Raw genomic sequence first — 21,419 nt, 5'->3', positions numbered from 1 at the left:
TTCAGGAGACTAACTTCTGTCTGTGCATGTTTTGTGCTATACTGTCACCTTTCACATGCCGTAATTTATTGTCACCCATCTTCCCTTCCCACTAGCCTATGTGGTCCTGGATGCAGGGATTAGTCTCCATTCATAGCTGGCTCTTCACATTTAGCATATATTTTGGCTTGTGGAAAGTGTACAATAAAAGTTTGTTGAACAAATGATTTGTCTGAAATAAATGTTTTGAGAGTATTTTAAAAATATTCGTTGGTGTGCTTTGTTATTGATATATCTTTTTATCCTGTGGCTCGTCCTTTTCCTTATCTAGACAAGTGTGCTGCATTTGTTGCCTCCACTTATTTGGGAAAGAAGTGACACACAGAAATAGGAAAAAAAAATCTGAGTCAATATTTTGCCTACATCTGGAGAAGGAGGAAGGGGAGAGACCTCAATACATAGAAATTGATGAAGAAGAAAATTCTCATGAGGAAGAGTCAGGTTTCCCCCCACTCCCGAGGTTAGGAAGGATTCTCTGGGCTGGGGAGAAGGAAAGAGATGAGAGCACGGGCAGGTGTAAAGTTTGTGAGAACAGGGACCAGGGTCTGGACCTGGAGGGATACTGTGGTAGGAGCAGTGCTAGGATCCAGACACCACCTAGCTGGCCTTGAGTAACCTCCAGCCACGGTCTACACAGGAGCCCTATTTTCTGTACTTCTGTCCATGCTGGGTGAGACCATCCTTCAGAAGCAGCCTGTAGGTCACCACTGATTGTCCAGAGGAAACTGCACCCATCTGTGCCACAAAGACCTGTGAGGATGCCATGTGAAGCCCAAGCTCAGAGTGAAATCATGGAAGCCAAATCCCTTCCAGCGGCCCCCAAGGTCTTGAATGCTGCACCTGTATTACTTCTCTGATGCCGTCTCCTATAGCTTCCCCCCTTGCTCCCTGCACTGTAGCCATGCTGGCCTCCTTGCTTTTCCTGGAGCACCCCAGGAATACTGTCAACTTAAGCCTTTTGCGCTGGCTGTTCCTCCTGCCTAGAAAGGCTCTTATCTAGAAATTCACCTGTCATGGCTCAAATGTGACCTCCTCAAAGAGATCTTCACTGACCATTCTGTTTATAATTGCAACCCAACCCAAGCCCACCCCTGGCACTCCAGATCCTGATCTACTTAGTCTTTTTTCCATAGTACTTGCCACATTCTAACATACTATATATGCTTTACTCATGTATTAAGTCTTTTGTTTACTGTCTATGTCGCTCTGCTAGAATACAAGTTCCACATGGGCAGAAATCTCTGTTTTTTCCACAGATGTATCCCAGACATCTAGAACAGTGTCTCACATACATTAATAAATGCTCAATAAATATTTTTGGAATGAATGAATATGGTAAGAGACAACTGCTTTTTTAAAAAAATAATTTATATTGGAATATAGTTGATTTACAATATTGTGTTAGTTTCAGGTGTACAGCAAAGTGATTTAGTTATGCATATACATATATCTATTCTTTTTAAAATTCTTTTCCCATATAGTTTATTACAGGGTACTGAGTAGAGTTCCCGGTGCTATACAGTAGGTCCTTGTTGATTATCTATTTTATATATAGTAGTGCATATATGTTAATCCCAACTTCCTAATTTATGAAAAGGAGTATTTAGTCATAGGTTTGCCTCTGATGTAACCACAAAACCTTTATTACTCACAGCTGCAGAAACCTGAAATATGTGACATACAAGTGAGCATATCCTTCTGAGACCAGGCATCTGTGTCACACTGGACACAAGCTTGTGTTTTTTTTGTTGTTGTTTTTAAATTAATGAATGAATTTATTTATTTTTGGCTGTGTTGGGTCTTCGTTGCTGTGCGCGGGCTTTCTCTAGTTGCAGTGAGTGGGGGCTACTCTTCCTTGCGGTGCACGGGCTTCTCATTGTCGTGGCTTCTCTTGTAATGGAGCACAGGCTCTAGGCCCACAGGCTTCAGTAGTTGTGGCACATGGGCTCAGTAGTTGTGGCTCGCAGGCTCTAGAGCTCAGGCTTAATAGTTGTGGCGCACGGGCTTAGTTGCTCCGAGGCATGTGGGATCTTCCCGGACCAGGGCTCGAACCCGTGTCCCTTGCATTGGCAGGCAGATTCTTAACCACTGCACCACCAGGGAAGCCCTTGTGTTTGTTTTTAATTAGACTTCTTCACTAAACAGAAGTAAATCTTGCAAACCATGAATTCACAAATTAGGTCACACATTGCAGTGACTATTAACATTTTTGGGTAATTAGCCTTTTTGAGAGTCTAATTAACCTTATACTTTCTCCCTAGGGAATAGGTACATATAACTATACCAAATCTGCTCACATTTAGAAAGTGCTCTTTGATTCGGTTTAGAGCCTTTCTCTAAGAGGAGCCAGGGTAGGGCACTTGAACTTGAAAGAAGTGTTTCATCTTCTCTTCTTTTACTATCCCACTTCCACCCCCAAATGTCTTAAAATAAAAGTGTTTTATGAAACAGTACGGTGGCAGGAGTCTCCTTTGTAGAATCTTGCTCACAGTCTTTATTCTTTAATTTAAAGTTAATGATTCTGAGTATTTCCCAGAGAAGTCAGTCGAATTAAAAAACTATTAGTATTCTCAAATACTGTTAGCCACCTGGGGCCCAGGCTGAATCAATCCAATAGTTATCTACCACCTACAGCTGACACCGAGTAGTCTATCACTGCGGTCCAGAAGCTCCCAGTAACGCTGTGTTCAATTGATCCAGAGAGGTTGGCTTCATTCCTCCAGGCAGGGAGTGCTTACCTGTTGAAAGTGATATCATACGTGTGGTGCAAGGAGAATGAAACTACCACGGTGCCAAACTTTTAAAAGGCGAGTCTCACAATTCTTCCTGGAATTGTAAAACTTTAGTGGGATTGCCAGAGTTTCCTTACTGCCCTAAAGGGTATGTTTTTCTTTTTACAAAATAAGCTGGTTTAAAATAAGTTTTATTTTAAAAATTTGTTAGATTTTACAGTCATATATTTAGATAATTCGAGAAAACTGAGATCTCATAAAACATATTTCTGGCTTTTAGGACTAGTAAGAGCTCTGTTATATATGGGAAAATACTGAGGCACTGCTATGCAGAACACCAGTTAGTTACTGTATCTATTTCATCAGGGGAATGTTTCAAAGAATTAGATATTTGTATTAAGTTTGTAAACAGAGGTTTTGGTGCACAGGAGCCATTAGATATCACTGTTTAACACTGTCATTGAATAGATTGTTGATTTGTCTTTTGCAAAGGAGTGTCAAGGTCACATGCTAATTGACCTAGAACTGTGATTTTTTTTTTTTTTTTAAAGAGTAACTTTCTTTAGTCATGGTCTGAAATGTTCTTCCTGGAGTTTTGGAAAGTGTGATTGACACTCTGCTAAATTCACTCTAACTTGTGCATTAAGTCAGAAATTTTGGCAAACCTTACTTCTTCAAGTGTTTTATTTCCTATTTTTCCTCAGTGTGTTCATGAGAATCTTGATCTACCCGGTCCTGATAGCTGCATATCGGATCTTTCTGAAATTATTCCTTAGCATTTTGAAAACAATAGAAAAGATTTGTGAAGAATGACTACATCCTCAACAAGCAACAAAAGTTTTATGTCTTACCAAAGAATTTAATTCAGTAGACTTTAAATTCATCAATCACACATTAGGGTTCTGTTATTAATTTCCAGTTTATCTTCATTAAAAATATTAGTGGAAACACTCAGCCAGGTTACCTCTGCCGTAACGCAGGAGTTCTCCTGTTTTATAGTCTAGATTTTGCTGACCTTCTTTTACTCCATATCATTCTTGTCACAGGTGTTTGGGTAGGAAGATTGTTATTTGTGTTTCACGTTCTTTTTACTACTGACCAAAAATTCTGTCTCTAATCTGCAAAAGTTCAAAGTTCATGTAACAGAAAATTTTAATGTACTGTATTACTATCAAGGATTATTTTCTTTCATATTCTGTGCAAAATGTCCACCGCTAATTCTTTATTAACATGGAAATAGCATCTCTGTCTGGCTGCAAGCCTCTCCAGTGGGGCTGTCTGTGTCATACTGACTTCTGGGTGCAGCCTCTCCATCTCTGTCTGTCTGTAGGCATAGAGAGGGAGCAGTGAGAAAAAAAAAATTGAACTTTATTACTTCCCAAGGTAGATCTTGCTGTTGGTGAAGAGCTTGACTTATTAGGAACTTTAGCCTTATACTGATCCAGATCTGTCTTCTGGAACTTTCACTAGTCCCTGTTCTGATCTTTGAATCACACATTGTCTGACCTCCTTGTAGCCCTATAACCTATTGATACAAACAATAACTGTGAACCATGAAAAAAATGACTGTGGAAAAACATTTACTTTGGGATTACTGTAAAAATAACATGCTCATTGTTTAACATTTAGAAAATATAGACATATAAATAGGAAATTAAGAATAATCTATTATTCACCTCAATAGACGCTGAAAAAGCCATTTAATAAAATTCAACATCCATTCATGATAAAAACTCTCATCAAAGTGGATATAGAGGGAACATATCTCAACACAATAAAGGCCATTTACGACAAAACCACAGTCAATGTAACATGCAATGGCAAAAAGCTGAAAGCCTTCCCATTAAATTTAAGAACAAGAAAAGGATGACCACTCTCATCACTTCTATTTAACATAGTATTGGAAGTCCTAGTCACAGCAATCAGACAAGAAAAAGAAATAAAAGGTATTCAAGTTGGAAGGGGAAGAGGTAAATCTGTCACTATTTGTAGATAACATGGTACTCTATATAGAGAACCCTAAAGTCTCCACTCAAAACTATTAGAACTAATAAATGAATTCAGCAAGGTTTCAGGATACAAGATTAATATACAGAAATCTGTTGCATTTCTATACACTGATAATGAAATATCAGAAAGAAAAAAAAATCCCATTTAGAATTGCATCAAAAAGAACAAAATACCTAGGAATAAAACTTAACCAAGAAGATGAAAGACCTGTAGTCTTAAAACTTAACCAAGAAGATGAAAGACCTATACCTATAAAACATTGATGAAGTAAGTTGAAGATGATTCAAAGAAATAGAAAGATCCTATGCTCTTGGATTAGAAGAATCATATTATTAAAATGGCCATACTACCCAAAGCAATCTACACATTTAATACAATCCCTATCAAAATACTCCTGCCATTTTTCCCAGAACTAGAACAAATAATCCTAAAATATATATGGAACCACAAAAGATCCAGAATTGCCAAAGCAATCCTGAGAAAAAAGAACAAAGCTGGAGGTACAACCCTTCCAGACTTCAGACTGCAAAGTTAAAGTAATCAAAACAGCATGGTACTGGCACAAAAAACAGACACATAGATCAATGGAATAGAATAGAGAGCCCAGAAATAAACCCACGCACCTATGGTCAATTAATCTATGACAAATGAGTCAAGAATATACAATGGAGAAAAGACAGTCTCTTCAAAAGACAGTGGTACTGGGAGAACTGGACAGCCATATGTAAAGCAATGAGATTAGAACATTCCCTCACACCATATACAAAAATAAACTCAAAATGGTTTAAAGACCTAAATGTAAGACTTGAAACCATAAAACTCCTAGAAGAGAACATAGGACGCTGACATAAATCATAGCAGTATTTTCTTAACTCATTCTCCCAAGGCAAAAGAAATAAAAGCAAAAATAAGCAAACGCGACCTAGTTAAACTTAAAAACTTTTGCACAACAAAGGAAAGCGTCAACAAAATGAAAAGACAACCTACAGAATGGGAGAAAATATTTGTTGACAATGCCACCGACAAGGAGTTAATATCCAAAATATATAAATAGCTCATACAACTCAATATCAAAATACAAACAATCCAGGCAAAGAATGGGCAGAAGACCTGAATAGACATTTTTTCAAAGAAGACATACAGACGGCTAGCAGGCACATGTAAAAATGCTCGACACTGCTAATTATTAGAGAAATGTAAATCAAAACCACAATGAGGTATCATCTCACAGCTGTCAGAATGGCTATCTCAAAAAGTCTACAAGTAACAAATGTTGAAGAAGGTGAGGAAAAAAAGGAACCCTCTTACACTTACATTTGTGGGAATGCAAATTGGTGCAGCCACTATGAAAAATGTATGAAGTTTCCTTAAAAAACTAAAAATAGAACTACCCTATGATCCAGCAATTCAGCTCCTGAGTAAATATCTGGAAAAAATGAAAACACTAACTCGAAAAGATACATGCATCTCAGTGTTCACAGCAGCATTATTTACAATAGCCAAGACATGAAGCAACCCAAGTGTCCATCAACAGATAATTGGATTAAGAAGATAATATATATATGTGTATATAATATGATATATAATATGTGTATATATATACATATATATAATGTAATATTACTCAGCCATAAAAAGAATGAAATACTGCCATTTGCAGCAATGTGGATGGACCTAGAGAATATTATGCTTAGTGAAATAAGTCTGACAGAGAAAGACAAATGCCATGTGATATGACTTATATGTGGAACCTAAAAGAACCCACAAATGAATGTATATACAAAACAGAAACAGACTCACAGACATAGAAAACAAACTTGTGTTTACCAAAGGGGAGAGGGACTGGTAGGGGGATAAATTAGGAGTATGGGATTAACAGATACAAACTACTATATATAAAATAGATAAGCAATAAGGATTTACTGTATAGCACAAGGAATTATACCCATTATCTTGTAATCACCTATAATGGAATGTAGTCTACAAAAATAAAAAATAAATTAAATAATCTATTATTATAATAATTATAATATTCACTTTCATTTGATAGAATTTCACATCTGTGTGTATTTTCCAACAGTTTGATCCTATTGTATACCCAGTTTTGTTTTCTAAATATGAAATGAATTTGTAAATTCAGTCTCTTTATTGAAAAAGATCAGAAGACACACCTATTCCACACATTACTTATGTTAGTGATTACTACATACATTGGGATGTTAGGATTTCATGGTCATGCCCAGTATCATATTCTTCCTGTAAAATACATAGTGGGGAATGTGAAGAATAATTTTGCTATAGAGCTCTGCTGAATGTTAGTCTGTTTCAGAGTAAAACCCTGTGCTTTGTTCCTCCTGAGGCTGGCATGGGATTCTTGACATTCATTCTTCATGCTTGAATGGAGAGGCAAACAGTAAGAAGTGATTATTCCTAAACATAGCAAAGAAAATTCCCATTTGTTTATTTTTCTCTCTCACAATAACCTATCTCTGACAAATTCCAGGACTCCTTTCCCTGGCCAGTGCATGACCAGGCAGGTTCTAGATTAATTACAGTTGGGGTAGTTTGCAGGTAGCCATGGCCAAGGCTTTGGGTAACTCTTGTACCTTGACCAGCATCTTCCTTAGCAGCGTGGGTGAAGTCAGGGATCATTCTCTTCTCTTCATACTCATTTACAAAGGTTTTAATCAACATAAGACCCCTCAAACCTTGAGCTTGACCCAAAATGAATTTTTCTGGGATTCCTATGCAAGCTTTAGGCCTGTCCTAATTGTGTATAGCCATTGGAAAGATAAAAAGAAGATTTGGGAGTATGGATTGGCAGGAAGTGAAGTTAGTTGAACTTTGGATCAACTTTCAGTGCAACTGAAGGCACAATCTGATAGTTACAGAGGCCTCGAACAGTAAGGAATTGGCTAACTTCAGTTCCAGAGAAGATGCTAGGAAAAAACACTCAGTAGATCTGCAATCATCTGGAGCAGATTGGTGTTGCTCAGATTATGCTTAGAAAACAGTGCTCAGTTTTGATTTCAACACTTGAAAAATGATGTGAAATAGGGTCAGAGAAGAAAAACCTGACATTTTCTGGCATTTTAAATTGTAACTTGTACTATTTAAGTAAAAAAAAAATTCCCCCAAAGCAACTAACCAACAAAGAATGTGAATTTTTGGTCTGACAGATTGCAGTTTGAATATAGGCAATGTTTCCTTTAGCTATGTAACCTTGGAAATTAAAAAATGCTAATATTAAATATATTAAAATATTTATAGTTATCATACAAGATGGCATGAAATATAACAATAAAATGAACATTTTTAGTTCTGCTCTAGGAGGGTTGTGTGCAGACAGAATATCTGTCCGCTATACTATCAGAAATGGAAGTTGGATTATTAAAAAAGTTTCTCTGAGTTTGTTTTCTTATCTGTTAATAGGGATAAGGATCCCTGATTCACAGGATTTCTGTGACGATTAGATGAGATAGATTGTGTGAAAACAGCAAGGAGAGTACCCTCTTAGGAGTGGTCCCACCCACTGCCCACAATCCCACGGCCGATTCAAGCCAGCACACACACCCTGGCCTCTTACCAGCCCACCTCTGAGCCAAAGCTCATCAAGAGCAGCGAAAGAGCCTCTTGGTTCCCAGCACTGATTTCAGGGCAGCCTTTGTCTCTTTTCTCCACTTTCTCTTCTTGAAGACGCATCTGCTGTTGTTTGTGCAGCGCTACTTGCTCTCTGTTTTCCTCCTACTGTTCTCACTAGTCATGCTTATTCTCCTTCTCAGCTTCTTCTTTCTTTACTTACCCCTTAAATGCCAGTGTATCCCCAGGCATCTGTCCTTAGCCTCTTTTTTCTTTTCTCTATGTAGTCTCCCTATGTGATTTATTGACTCGGTGTTCAAACTACTACTTCAGGCTGGTAATACAAATATCTATTGCCAGCCAGATATTTCTTCTGATCACCAATCAATTTCCTATTGGTCCTTTGCCCTTAAATAATTGACAACATCTCCCAAACAAAAGTCATTGTCAGGCACCTATTCCATATATATATATATATATGTATGTGTGTGTGTGTGTGTTTGTTTGGTTTGCTTGTTTGTTTTTGTTCCATATATATTGATTGGGTGCCTGAGATGTGCCAAGCCCTGACTATTTCTCCAACCCCATGTTCAGTCTGTTCCTCAGCTGGTGCCCTGCCTTACAGTCAAACGGCACTATAGAGTCTCCCAAATCCATCATGCTCCCTTATGTCTCTATGCGTAGAAAGAAGGAAGAAAGAGGCCACCTGATCTTGGACCAATAGAGAAAACTACTTGAGGTCCTGATTTTCCAGATTCCTGATTCCAGTCCTCATGAGACCCAGCTTTGTTCTGCTGATTCTTGACTTCTGTGAAATAAATACCCCTGTTATTTCTCTAATAAAATTTCCTTTAAGGTTGGCTAGTTTGAATGGATTTATTCTTGAAGATCAAGGAGATTTGAAGTAAATGGCCTTTTCATGGAGGGAGCTTTGGAGGTGTTGTGGTTCCAATGAGCTAATCTGCTCCCTTAATGAATGAAACCAATGGTCTCTGCATAATGGCATGGCTGCAGATTGCTTTCCTTTAGGGTAATTTGGGATGATGGCTAAGAACCAGGTGCTTCTCCCGATGCCATGAGATGACACAAGGGACCCCAGAGAAGGAAGGGAGGGAAGGAAAGGATTGAATAGGGAGAGGTTGTACCCTTGAGGGTGGCCTCTCAAGTGGCAGTTATGGGATGCTTTTTTGTTGTTCTTCTTCTTCAAGCCCAAATCAGCACTGAAATTGTGTTGAGAGTTGCAGGTGGAGAAAATACAGACTGAGTTGTGTTTGGGAGGGGGCTGTTTGGAGAGGGCTGAGCAGCCAGTGGTCTTCAGAGGAGGAGGACAAGCAGCCTGGAGCCAAATGCCTGGCTGAGGTGGAAAGGGACTTGGGGAAAGTGAACTGGCGGACCCAGGGAAGGTGTGCACATTATCTGAGGATTCCCAGAAGTAACTGAAGAAAGAGAATTATTTACAAACCAGGTTTGGTAAATAAACTTCAAGCATGGGTGATTCAAAAGTCATTAGAATTTGCATATTAAAGGAAAGGAGACTCCCTGCTAACACTTAAAATGAGGGAATAAAATTAGGTTATCTCTAAGTCCCCTTTCCTCAAATATACCTTTTAGTCCCTCCTTATCACTGTTTTTTCAATCTGAACAATAAACAACTGTGACCAATCAGGGTCTTATGAGATTATTACTTTTTATGCCACAGAAACACGGGCTCCAAGTCTAGCTACACAGCTCAATGCTGAGGGAGCTAAAAAATACTGAGGCCTGGGCATAGCATGCTGCCCAAGCAGAATTCTGATTTAGTTGGCTTGGGACATTGTTTTTAAAAGCTCTCCAGTGGTTCTAATGCATGACCAAGGCTATGAACTACTGCAGTGATGACTTTAGATCATTTAACATGTAGTTTTCAGGAAACTATCTATAATAGCATCTATGTCCCTTTAAATGGGACAGAAATCTATTGAAAAAGATTCCAAAATCATCAGTAATCAAAGGAAGAGAAAGGGGGATGTCATAGAAAGCTAAGTTTGGTCTTATCTGTCAGTCTCTCTGTGCCTGATCTTTTAGCTTGTGAATGACCCAAGCTCTTTCTGTATTGTCTTTTTCCCTTTGGTGGTCTGCCTTCAGGACATTTCATTTTCTTCAGCTGCTTTAAAAGAAGATGGATGAAAAGTCTATTTTGTTGCTTGTTTGATTAAAAAGTTTGGCTGGACAAAATTGAAAACTATTCATGTATGATTGGGGGACAGGGAATACATTGTATTAATCTATACTACGAACAAACATGGGGTGTATGAAAGCTTTGCTATGCTTTCTTAATTTCCACTTTTCCATTTAATTTAGAATTGGAGACATAAAGTGGCAATTCTTAACCTTTTTAGAGTTAAAAAGTACCCAACAGATATTTGTGTAATATCATTACCTGTCTCACCAGCTCTGGCCTCAAGGATGCGGCATGGCACAGGTATGGTTGAAGTCAAAGGATATAAGAGGAACCCTCCTTGAGAGGTCACTGAAAATTGTTGGCACCAGTGGCTGAGATTTTTTGGTTGTTGTTCATGTCTGGTACCATCTTCCTCACTATTTGGGCAGAAAGCTTGGCTTCAGCTCTTGTACATTTTTCCTTAATGTGCAGCTTTTTTCTACCTGACTACCTAGAAAAGGTTCTGATACTGTTTGAGTATTCTCCTTGTGGGAAGGTGCATTCTAGAGTGAAAGGCACTCTAGTACTCTTTTATGGCAATTAACTGCCAACTAGGCTCAAGTCTTTGTTCTGGAGAAAAATTAGAGATTATCTACATTCCATTAAAAATAAAGGCTCATGTAGCAATGCTCCTTACCACTTATTTTCAGTTGTTATTTCAGGTAGCTTATATGTTACTCTGTAAACCAGCAGAACTTCCTGACTTTACAGATGTAATCTTGAAAACAACCTTTGGATAAAAGTAAATGTTTGCACATAATCTTATGAGTATCCAATTGTATAATTTTTCACCAGGTTCCAATGCAAGAGAATGGTAAGAGAGTATATAAAGAACTAGTTTGCAAGGAGAGTAATGTCATTTTTCTTGAATCACGTATATTACTTTAAGCTGTAGATATATCTTTATTAGCTTTCCACCTGGGGAAGCTAGAATTAAATTCCCAACAATGTAATCACAATCAGACTTACTCTCATTTGTTTTATCTTACAAAGGTTGGTATTACTACAAATGAAAACAAAATCTGAAGGTAGTTTGTGCTTTTTTCTATTCTTTGGGTTTTACTTTCTAGTCATAGGAAAATATAATATTATGGTCTACCAAAGCTGGTGAGGGCAAGAAGCAGACACAGGAATACTATGAGTGAGATAGTGCAAATATATATGGCTTTTAGAAAGCAAAGGTTATCGATATCTTTAAATTATTTATGCTATTTGATGCAGTGATTTTACTTTTATGAGTTTATATAAAAGAAACCACCCTAAGTAATAATGTAGAAAATGTTTCATGTGCATATTCATCATAATGTTATTTAAATGTAAGAAAGTTAGAAGCAATCTTAATGCCCAACTATAGGGGAAAGGCTAAGTAAACTATAGGGGAAAGGCTAAGTAAACTATAGGGGAAAGGCTAAGTAAACTATAGGGGAAAAGCTAAGTAAACTATAGGGGAAAGGCTAAGTAAACTATAGGGGAAAGGCTAAGTAAACTATAGGGGAAAGGCTAAGTAAACTATAGGGGAAAAGCTAAGTAAACTATAGGGGAAAGGCTAAGTTAACTATAGGGGAAAGGCTAAGTAAACTATAGGGGAAAGGCTAAGTAAACTATAGGGGAAAAGCTAAGTAAACTATAGGGGAAAGGCTAAGTAAACTATAGGGGAAAGGCTAAGTAAACTATAGGGGAAAGGCTAAGTAAACTATAGGGGAAAGGCTAAGTAAACTATAGGGGAAAAGCTAAGTAAACTATAGGGGAAAGGCTAAGTAAACTATAGGGGAAAGGCTAAGTAAACTATAGGGGAAAGGCTAAGTAAACTATAGGGGAAAGGCTAAGTAAACTATAGGGGAAAAGCTAAGTAAACTATAGGGGAAAGGCTAAGTAAACTATAGGGGAAAGGCTAAGTAAACTATAGGACACCCACTGGATGAAATATTACAGTGCCATTTAAAAGAAGGAATATAGATATATAGAAAAATGTTTATGATATTATATGAAAACAGCAGAATAAAAAGAAATTGTATAAGATGTACAAGCGCAACTCGGTTAAAAAACAAAACCAAAATCTATGCATAAGTCCCTGTAAAAATACATTATATTGTTTATTTCTGGATGGTAAGATCAGGAATAATCTTTTTTTTTTTTTTTTGGCTGCACTGTGTGGCATGCGGGATATTCGTTCCTTGACCTGGAATCGAACCCATCCACCCCACAGTGGAAGCATGGAGTCTTAAGCACTGGACTGCCAGGGAATTCCCAGATCAGGAATAATCTTTAAATGTTTTTCCTATTTTATGTATATTTCCACATTTTCTAGGAAAAAGATAAATTTAAAACATTAAATATAAATAAGTAAAATGATGGGGTAACTGGTTTATGGGCTAAAGAGCTGCAGAGAAATTGAGGAAGAAGGGAGGCATCCTTTCCTTGGTGGGTGAATGCACAGGCTCCTTTGCAAATAATAAAGCCCCCATATATTTCTCGGTTTCCCAGTCTTTGTGAGCCATTGGATTGTTCAACTGTGATTTTAAAATTTGTTTTAACCAGAGACTTTTTGTTTAGAAGAAACGTCATATAGAAGCACAACAGATGGAAGCAGAGCTGCTTTGATTGAAGCGAGAGAGAGCAGGAGGGCTGGGCTCTGTTTACCCCACATCCTTCCCAGAGCTCTTGCTGGCAAGAGAGAGGAAGCTGGGGAATCCCTAAACTACTCACAGTATTTTGAAGACACCTTAATAAATATAATTTTTGAGTGACTTTAAAGTGTAAACCCCTTATACATGTTCTCTCTATTACTTACAGAAATGCTGAGTTAGGCATTATTAGGTCCAATTTACAGATGGGAGAACTGAGCCTTATAGGAGTGACATGAGTTGCTGGAGGTCACACATCTCAATACCTGGAATTTGAGCCAGTGGCAGTCTGATTCCAAAATCTATGCTTTTTACCACTATGTCATGCTGCCTTTCATGGGCTTATAGAACAACACAGAAACTACTCTATGTTCACAATACATTATCCTGGGAAATAGCAGAAATCAGAAAGGAATTTGATCACTGACGAGATGTGCCTAATTTTCTTCCTTCCTTGTCTTCCTGTTGCAATACTCATGAAATGCGGAAAGATGAGAAAATCTAGCTGTGATGGAGACTGAATATGTGATTGATAATCTGTTGGGCTGCGAGCAGTACTTCCACCACCAGAAGCAGATCAGGGGTGCAGTGGTAGAAGTCAGATGGTAGGGTGTTTTTGGTATTCCTGCCTCAAAGATACAGTGTCTCCATAGGCTAATGGAAAGAAGTTACCCCTTCCTACAAATGAGTTGCTTTTTAAGTCCCAGGGCCATTCCACACTTTTCCCTCCCTGCTTTCCTCTGCTCGTCCTACATTTCTTTGGAACCCTCAGCCTAATAATGCAGTTTGGTCAATGGGGAAGCAGAAGATATTGCAGTTGGGATGAAGGCCAGCACTAGGCAGAGATGAGAGTTGAAAGCACTCTGGGGGTTCTTTGTCCTGCACTGTTTGTATAAGAAGAAAATGAAAACTTATTCTGGGATTCTACCAACAAGCAGACAACAGTGGGCACCAAGGAGAAGCTCCCCACCTGTTTGCTAGCAAACAACTGGCTCCGGGAGATTTCTCCTTGTTTAAGGCTGAAAAAACTAGATCTCTCCCTTTTGTCCTCCAATCACCCCCAAAGAAAACCAAATAGGAGTTAAAAATATCATTTATATTTTAAGTCACTTGAAGATGAACATAAATAAGGAAATTGTGGTTCATATGGCAAAAGACAAAATAAAATATAGTAAGAAAAATAAAATAAGCTCATATAATTGATATCAGATTATTAATTTTGATAATTGATATGAATGAGTTAAAACCCCCATCGAAAATACAAAGACTCTCAGATTGGGTCAAAACACAAAATCAAACTATACTCTGCAGAAATTTGAAAAGAAAGGTGCCCAGTAAGGGCAGGGGCTGCCAAGGAGACTCCATTCTCTGGGTTATCAGAAGACCTCAAACGTGCAGGCTAAGAAACTCCTGAATATGCTATTTATTGCATCCCAGTTCTAACTAAAGGAATCTGCCTCACATGAACAAAGCTCTTCATACCAATTTATTAATTTACAAGGTGAATATCAACCAAGTAGTCTGTCAGGACTCTCATACAGGTCTAACCCACACTCACTCTCCCTTCCTTAGCTAACATGTACTGAGGGGTACCTATAGCCAGACTCCATTTGATCCTCAAAAAAAACTCCACAAAATAGGTATCGTGAGTATCTCTATTTTACAGATGAGAAGCAAAGGAACACAACATTTATGTGAGTTACCCAAAGTCACAAAATGACAAGGTAGGTGGCAGGCAGCTTGGTGATAATGAAATCAGAGCAGGTGGAGATAGTTAAACCGTTCCAATGTTTAATGGCATCAAGGTCTCAAAGCCTTGTGTTGTCCATCTCCAAAGCAGACATCCTGTAGTTGGCCTGACTGGGCCTTGCTCTCTAGACAAAGACTGGATGCGCTCTTCAATACTGTCTCCCTCTTCCCCAATCAATTGTGACTGACATGTTCTTAAGACAAGTTAGTACCTTCGATCAGGTTTTGGGAACATCATACAGGCCTGGATGCATGCCTTCTTTTTAAGGCGACTTTGCTATCCCTGCTCTGCATGTAGGTACTGATTTATGGTTTAACTCGCAAAAGGCAATCTCATTTCTCTCATTTCAGTCTCTTAATAATGGGCCTACACTGAGCTGGAGAGAGGTCTCTAAAAAGGCACCAGAGGGCTCTGTCCTTGACCAAATAATGGTGGAGTATTTTACTGAATGACTTCAGTGAGAACGTAGAGAGACTATTGATCAGATTTGTGGATGACATAATTTGGAACAAAAGGTAATACATTGGCTACTAAAACCAGAACCCCCAAAGATCTTAGTAGCCTGGGACAATGGAACAGATTTATTTATTCAAGCATTTGTTTGGTTTGTTTTTTGTTTTTTTGTTTTTTTTAAAGTAGAGGGAAGGATTTTTTATTTATTTATTTATTTATTTTTGGCTGTGTTGGGTCTTCGTTTTGTGTGAGGGCTTTCTCTAGTTGCGGCAAGAGGGGGCCACTCTTCATCGCAGTGCGCGGGCCTTTCACTATCGCGGCCTCTCTTGTTGCGGGGCACAGGCTCCAGATGCGCAGGCTCAGTAGTTGTGGCTCACGGGCCTAGTTGCTCCGCGGCATGTGGGATCTTCCCAGACCAGGGCTCGAACCCATGTCCCCTGCATTGGCAGGCAGATTCTCAACCACTGCGCCACCAGGGAAGCCCAAGCATTTGTTTAAAAAAAAAATGTATTGGGTGTTTATTATATGCCAGGAATTAAAGGGGAATTCAGTAGTAAATTAGACAGGAATGGTAACTTTATAGATTTATGGGTATTTCAGAAAAGATGAAATTTAATAAGAATAAACATAAAAGCTTTTACTTAGGTCTAAGAAAGGACAAAGCAGAACAAACCGATGACTTACCTGTCTCCAGTAGAACAAAAGCCTAATGGTAGAGCTGTGACTTAAAAGCTGTGCCTGGAATAAGATTTTTAGTTGACATTAAGCTGTATACAAGTCAATAGTGGGAGATGGTATAAAAAAGCTAATGTACTCTAGTTAGAATAATAGAAATATGATGTGTCAAGGAGGTTTCATTGTCATTACTGCCCATGATGACCAGATCATGCCTGAAGCATTATCTTAACTTCCTTTGTAGCACACTTTAACATTGACACATTTAATGAGGTCCTGAAGACAGCAAAAAAACATGGTGAAGGAATGTGATGAACCTATTTGTAGGGCAGGAGTAGAGACGCAGACGTAGAGAACGGACATGCGGACACAGAGGGGGAAGGGGAGGGTGGGATGAACTGGGATATTAGGATTGACATATATACACTACTATGTGTAAAATAGATAGCTAGTGGGAACCTGCTGTATAGCACAGGGAGCTCAGCTTGGTGCTCTGTGACAACCTAGATGGGTGGGATGGGGGTGGGTGGGAGGGAGGTCCAAGAGGGAGGGGATATATGTATACATAGAGCTGATTCACTTTGGTGTACAGCAGAAACTAACACAACATTGTAAAGCACTTATACTCCAATTTAAAAAAATGGTGATGGAAGCTCTAGAGCACACTACAAAAAGAAACTGGCATGTTCATCCAGGAGAAGAGACATTTGCAGGTGACACGATGGTGATTTTCAAAAATGTGAAAGGCTGGAAGAGAAAGTAGATTTGCTCTCCATGACTGTCTGGTCCTCTGTGGAGAAGGAGTAGGTTATTGGGCAGCCAGGGCCAGCATCTATGCCTGAGCCATTGAACGGGGTAAGGACCTGCGGTGGCTAAATCTCTTTTCTTTTCAGACTTGTACGGGGAAAAGAAATAAAAGCCTCAGGAAACCATGTTTTACTGGCATTTTTGGAGAGTATATCCAAGAGAATAGCTTGACATTAGTGTTCCATCTCATTTCCAGACTAGCAAATCGCAGACTGTACAGTTTGGGTTTACTGTGGAGCAGCTGGGTTCCTATGCGATAAACCGCTATATAATACACAAATTATCATTTTGGTTGGCTCACTTGAACAATTTATATTTCCCTCTGGTGTAATGACAAGTCAGGCATCTTGACAATTCCTTTCACTCAGTATGCCATGAAAATTGGGCATTAGGATCTTTAATTTTGGCTTTCATAAATGAGGAGGGATGGCTTGAGAGGACATTTTGTGCTTTCAACCTAGAATTAAATGCCGATTAGGGTGATCTCAGAAGAACTGCTGTGCTAACCGTGGAAGTAAAATGATCCTACAGGAATGGAGCAATTAATCGTTCAACATTTGCTCTCCATGCCCGGCATTCTCTACCCAATCAGACTCTAATCTGGTAAAAATAAATATTATGAGTGACAGACAAAAACTTTATCCCCATTTTTCTCTTTCCTGTAAACTATAAGACGAGACTACTTCTTACACAAAATAAACTTGAATATATGAAAAGACAAATTATGCTGTGCCCATCTTCTACAGAAATCCAGTTGTAAAAAGCCTTCCACATATTGGACTTTGCGAAACAATTTCTTTAAATGTCACACAGTTCTTCATGTGGGTAAGGTTTAAGAACTAAGAACTTCAAGTTAATTATTTAGGGTGTGTTTGTCAACACGAACAAGTTACAGTTCCTAACAGTTATTTTCATTTCTAATAATAATAAATAATATTTCTAGATGCAGTGTTATATTTCAGAAATGAGATCTGGACAGGAGTATTCCTAAATCTGGCAATACTGAATCAAATAATTATAGAGTCAGTTGCAATAATAGCAATAACAATTATTAATGCTATTCAGGGCTAGGTAATGATGACATATTTATATGGGGTTTCTTACTTTCCAAAATTTATTATCTCATCTGATCCTATAAAGATTACCCCTTGAGATTTGTTTTTTATTATCATTATTACACTTTACTTATGAGGCAGCTAAGATTCGGAAAGGTTATACAACACGTTCAAGGTAGGCTTAGAAACCTGCACAGGTGGAATTTAACTCAGAGCTCCAAATTCCAAATTCCAGATTCTATGTTTATTCTATTTTGCCAGGCTGCAACAAAACATATATATATATATTTTTTGCCTGGACAATGCATTTTTCCCAGCGGCCACAGCGGGGCATGTACACTTTTGGTAGTTTCTAGAGTCCTCCCTGGGGCTGCACGGGCAGTGGCTGCCCCTCCCTCCCCATCTCAGCAGGTCCATCCACATCTGTCCCAGAACGGAGTTGGCCATGTGGTGCGGGTGCCCAGTTCTGCTCCGAGGCCACTCTGTCCGCTGAGCCTGGGTGCTTCGTGAGGAGCAGGTAGAGCCCCACTCGGGGCCCGGGACCCCTGTCCACAGTCCTCTGGGCGGCTACTCCAGAACCACGGTGCCGCCCACTGCCTCTAGGGCTGCCTTGATCTTCTCGGCCTCGGCCTTGGCCACGTTGGCTTTGATTTCCTGAGGCAGGGATTCCACCAGCTTCTTTGCCTGGACGAGGTTGATGCCCTGGACGAAGTTCTTGATTTCCTTAATCAGCTTCACCTTGTCCACGGGTTTTGCGTCTGTCAGGCGGACGGTGAAATGCGTCCGTTCTTTTTGTTTGGGGATGTCTTCTTCTGCTGCCTCGGGGGCTGCTGCGGCAGGGGCAGCACCAGGCACCATGCCACCCATCGGCATGAACCCCACATCCTGGATCTTCAACGTTTTCTGGCGAGGCGGAGGGCGGCGGCTCGAAGCCTAAGACACGGCCCCCATAGGAGGCTTGCGGCCGCCGGCAGCATCGCTCCGCAAGCGAGAAGGTCACACGCGGCTCCCAGTAGGAGGGACGCTCTAGCTGCCCGGACCGCCGAGCATACGCGCTGGGGGAGCAACAAAACATATCTTGAAGGAAGAGTTCAGATTGCTGAGGCCCCTGAGAGGAACATTACCAGTATTAGCTCTCACTGGGAAAAATTCCATAAAAAGAGATCAAGGGACCGTAGAGCATAGAAGACACTAACAGTGGTGATGCTTGGAAGAATTGGAAGGATCTGTTTTCATCACTAACTACAAAAAGGAAGGCTACATTCTGTTGTTAAGAATCTCATAAACTGCACTTTTAGGGAGAGGCTGAGATTATAGATCTTGAAACTTGAAAAACATTGGGATATTGTAAGACTCTGAATGACTGGCCCAAACAATATAGGAGGGGGAGTGTCATTTGATTGCTGAGTTTGGAAGGAAAAACTAGAGGAATGAATCCAGACCCTTCCTCTCTTTTCTTTTTCTTGGGAGTCGGCCTCCTCACAAAGCTATGTCCTGATCTGCTCCTCCAGACTGCAAGTTTTACAGATATGGGCACCAGTCGTGGAGATTTACAGATGCCTACATCATACATGGGTTTTACAGATGCAGGTACCTGCATGGAGTTTTACGAATGCAAGTGCCATACTTGGAGACCCCTGGCAACAGGTGTGCAGTTCTGCCTAATTCTGAGGCTTGCCCTACAGGTGGAAACCACATTCTTCAGTATCGCCTGTACCAGTAATAAAGGTAATATCTTACCCTTCTTCCCATCTGCCTTATACTTTCATTTTATATCTCAATTGGTGAAAAGCTTAGGGAATGGAGTTGATGTCGATTGGGACCTTTTGATTCCCACACTTAGGTTAAATATTAGGGAGGGAATTTCCCTGAGCTTTGCTCTCTTCTGTGATTATAGGTGTTCTCAGCCATAGTCAGAAGTTACTTTAAGAAGTGCTGTACTTTAGTGTTTAAGAGCATGGACTCTGGAACCAGTACGTATTTCCAATTATCTGTAAAATGGGAATAATAATAGTGCCTGTCTCATAGAGTTGGAATGTGTAACTTAATGCATGTAAAGCACTTAGACCAACACCGGAACATAGTAAGCACCCAACAAATGTTAAGAGTCATTTGATAAATCCATGTCAGTGCCAGGAGATGGACTGGGTGGAAGTAATGGGCTTGTGGTGGGCTTTTTCTTTCTTGAGGAAACACCCCAAAAGGTACAACAATATCAATAGCTTTGGATATAATTGGCTGCTTATTATTTAATGCTGTGGTTAAGGTAACTTGTGTTTCAAATCAATCTTTGTTATTCATGTTTCATGTTCTTTTCTTCCATTTTTTTTTTTTTTGCTTCTAAACCAAGTGTTTCTTATTTTCAAATACTAACTTTATACCTGCTCAAATGGTTATGGCTTATTTCTCAATCACTTCTAACCACCCACTTTATATGTACTTGAAGGGAAGTCTTTGGGTAAAGCTTTTTGTGGAATTGCAAGGGTAATATGACAAATTAAGGAGCTGTTCATATGCTGTTCAAAGGGATTGAGGAATCTTCATTGACAGAAATTCAAGATTTTGAGAAAAAAGAATGTTCATGATGGTTATTCAGTTCCAAAAGAATAATGAAATGAAAACCTGCATAATTTTCTAAAAATTAATTAATTAATTAATTAATTTATTTTTGGCTGTGTTGGGTCTTCGTTTCTGTGCGAGGGCTTCCTCTAGTTGCGGCAAGCGGGGGCCACTCTTCATCGCGGTGCGCGGGCCTCTCACTATCGCGGCCTCTCTTGTTGCGGAGCACAGGCTCCAGACACGCAGGCTCAGTAGTTGTGGCTCACGGGCCTAGTTGCTCCGCGGCATGTGGGATCTTCCCAGACCAGGGCTCGAACCCGTGTCCCCTGCATTAGCAGGCAGATTCTCAACCACTGCGCCACCAGGGAAGCCCAACCTGCATAATTTAACAGAATTCAGGAGGACATTTTTTTCCTTTATAAAACATATGACAGCTGACAGCGAAGACAGAAATCCTTTCTGTCTGATGTTTGAAATTATCTAAAATGAGAGAAACAAAGCAGTTAAATATGCTTGTTAAGGGCAGACAGGACCTCATTGGTGGACCATGAGATGACAAATTTTGGTGGGAGACTACACCAAGCACTCTGACTCCAGAGGAAAGAAGTTGTGTTCTTTAAGAAGTCAGGCCTCAGGTCATTCTCCAGAGTGGTTAATGATACAGCTGAGACAGAAACTAGAAAGTCTCTATGGGAGCCCTGAACGCTTCAACTTTTCCTGGCTCACGAAAACCAATTGAGGGATGGACAAACATTTTAATGATCTAAACAGTGAAACCAGTTTTTATGCCTTACACTTGACCTTGTCTAACTGTTTGAAATTTATCTCTTACAGAAGAAACCATCATACAGGCTAGGAAAACCTACAGGCAGCTCAAGTTAACTAAGTTACCCATCACTCATTCTTGATCTTGAAGCTGAAAACAGTAGCAGGAAG

General features: G+C 39.5%; 1 pseudogene; it reads right to left on the bottom strand.

The window, feature by feature from the left end:
- Positions 1-18,408: 18,408 nt before the first annotated feature.
- On the bottom strand, positions 18,409-18,967 carry LOC133102403 (large ribosomal subunit protein bL12m-like; annotated as a pseudogene).
- Positions 18,968-21,419: the final 2,452 nt, after the last annotated feature.

The sequence above is a fragment of the Eubalaena glacialis genome, chromosome 12 (assembly GCF_028564815.1).
Source record: "Eubalaena glacialis isolate mEubGla1 chromosome 12, mEubGla1.1.hap2.+ XY, whole genome shotgun sequence".
NCBI lineage: Eukaryota > Metazoa > Chordata > Mammalia > Artiodactyla > Balaenidae > Eubalaena > Eubalaena glacialis.
This window is presented reverse-complemented; position numbering and strand designations above follow the sequence as displayed.